At 37.1% G+C, this 2,270-nt stretch overlaps 1 non-coding gene across 1 annotated transcript; it reads right to left on the bottom strand.

Moving 5' to 3' along the window:
• Nucleotides 1-341: 341 nt before the first annotated feature.
• On the bottom strand, nt 342-445 carry LOC113597769 (U6 spliceosomal RNA). The gene has a single exon (XR_003418547.1). It is a non-coding gene; the product is annotated as a U6 spliceosomal RNA (small nuclear RNA).
• Nucleotides 446-2,270: the final 1,825 nt, after the last annotated feature.

Below are 2,270 nucleotides of genomic sequence, written 5' to 3' on the forward strand. Positions count from 1 at the left end.
CTTAGGTGTTAGGACAAAATCGTGTCTTCCAGACTCCTTACATGCAGAATCCAGTATTTAAGATTTTCATATTATTTTTTGACTCCAGAAACTCTCAAGTTTATTCTTTTTCATGTGATTTCTAGCTCTTTTTTAATCTTCTCTTTTGGTGAGACATGTTCCCATAGTTTTCTTTTAAAGAGGAAGTTCCCCTCCCCCAGTCCTTTGAACACAGGTGAAATAGCTGATGTACATTTTTTTCTATTAATCCCAACACCTGGGCTTTAGAGGTAATTGTTGGCTTTTATTTTTAATTCCTGGAGCATGGACTCTTTTTTTTTTTTTTTTTGCCCTCATCTAGTATTGGTTTTTTTTTGAACACTTAATTCGCTGATCATCCTTGCTCAGGGGCCATGCTAATCTTCTTTGTATCGTTCCAGTTTTAGTACATATGCTATGGAAGCAAGTCCTAGTTTTCTTTTTAAACTGGATATTTAATATAATGTGGCAACTCCAGAAATTAGATTGTATTCTTTCCCCAAAGTTGGTTTTTATGTCTATTTGTTATTTTGTTTTTAATGACTTTCTGAATTAATTCAAGACAGCTAATATTCTTTGTTACTTGTGGCCACTGAAGTCTGTCCTCAGCTTCTTACTGGCCAGCTAATAATTGGACAGGCATTTCCTTAAATTCCTGGAATCAACATATCTTCCAGTCTTTCCTAAGAGGCTTTGTGTGTATGTTGGTGATACCGAAACTTATCAAGATACTACTGTTTAACTCTTATCTTTACTTCCTGCGTTGGCAAAACCTTAAATTCAGTGTTAGGTTAGAGATTCCAATATTTTCCGGGTTCTCCTGTGCTGTGTACAGTTCTCAGCATATACAAAGTTCTATGCACGTGCATGGCCATTTGGACCCTGAGAAAGATACTGGAGATTTTCAAAGCATCACACGTACATCTTGTTTCCTGGATTTTATTTTCAAGCTTTGGAATTAGCCTATTGTTTTAACTTTTATCCTCTACTATAGGCAAGTGCAATGTCAAAAAAGTGCATTTTATTGTTTCCAATATCTGGACCTCAAAGAAGGCTGTTAAGATGGGGCACCTGGGTGGGCAGTCAGCTAAATGTCGGACTCTTGATTTCAGCTCAGGTCATGGATCTTGTGGTTGGTGAGATGGAGCCCCACGTCGGGCTCTGGGCTGACACTGTGGAGCTTGTTTGGGATTCTCTCTCTCTCCCTTTCTCTCTGCCCCTCCCTTGCTCACACTCTCTCCAAATAAATAAAACTTTTTTGAAAAGGCTATTAACACTGTTAATTTTCAATGAGATCAAATAAAGAAAGCATTAAGAGCAAGGTCTTCCATGGGCAAACCGGACGGGGGAAAAAGTAACAATTCTCTGGGAAGGTGGCTCTTAAGGAGCTCCACACTTATTCCTGCCCCCAGGTTGCTGGTTTTAAGAGTTACATCAGAAAAAGGAGTGGAGATTCACTGTTCTTACCAAGATTCCATTATTATTTTTTAATAAACACTACCTGTATTGCTGAAAGCCTGTACTTCATTTGCAGAGTTTGGACAAAATTTGACACTGACAATGTTTTCCATGTTCTCATTACTTTCATGGAGAAGAGGAATTATGGTAGTGGCTCACCTGCAATTTTTGTTCAAGTCACCACCTAATTTTACTATATTGATTTTTTTTTAAGTCCAGAAACCTTGCTAAGCTTTTTAAACTCAAGTTGTTTTCAGAAGATTATATGGAACACACCAATAAAGACAGTTATGTTATTCCCTTTCCAATTCTGTTTTTTTTTTCAGCCTGATTGCACAGGTTAGTACTTCCAGTGTCATGACACAGAGGTAGTGAAACTACTCTTCCTCCCTGTATTTCACATCTCAGTAAGAAAGCTCTCAGTTTTGCCATAATCATTCAGCAAAATACTCCTCTTGTCATCCCAGTTTACTCTAAATGTTTATCGTCAATTATTTTTCTTAAATTTTATTACTGTATCTTTTGAGATGATCATATGGTTTCCTTCAATTATTGCTATTTTAAATTACCTAGTACTGAAACTATACCAAAAACCATAGATGCATGGTTTTGACAGCCAGCTATAGCCAATGGCAAGTCAGCAGGCAGGGATAATGATGCTTTAGGGTTTTCAAATAATGATGTTTTAGGGTCTTCAAAGAATGTTTTAGTGTATCTGGATACACTCACTTCCTACAACGTGCTTGAATAACACTGACAACATTGATTCAATGTAAGGAAGCACTCTACTATCA

This window comes from Acinonyx jubatus, chromosome X (genome assembly GCF_027475565.1).
Source record: "Acinonyx jubatus isolate Ajub_Pintada_27869175 chromosome X, VMU_Ajub_asm_v1.0, whole genome shotgun sequence".
Lineage (NCBI taxonomy): Eukaryota > Metazoa > Chordata > Mammalia > Carnivora > Felidae > Acinonyx > Acinonyx jubatus.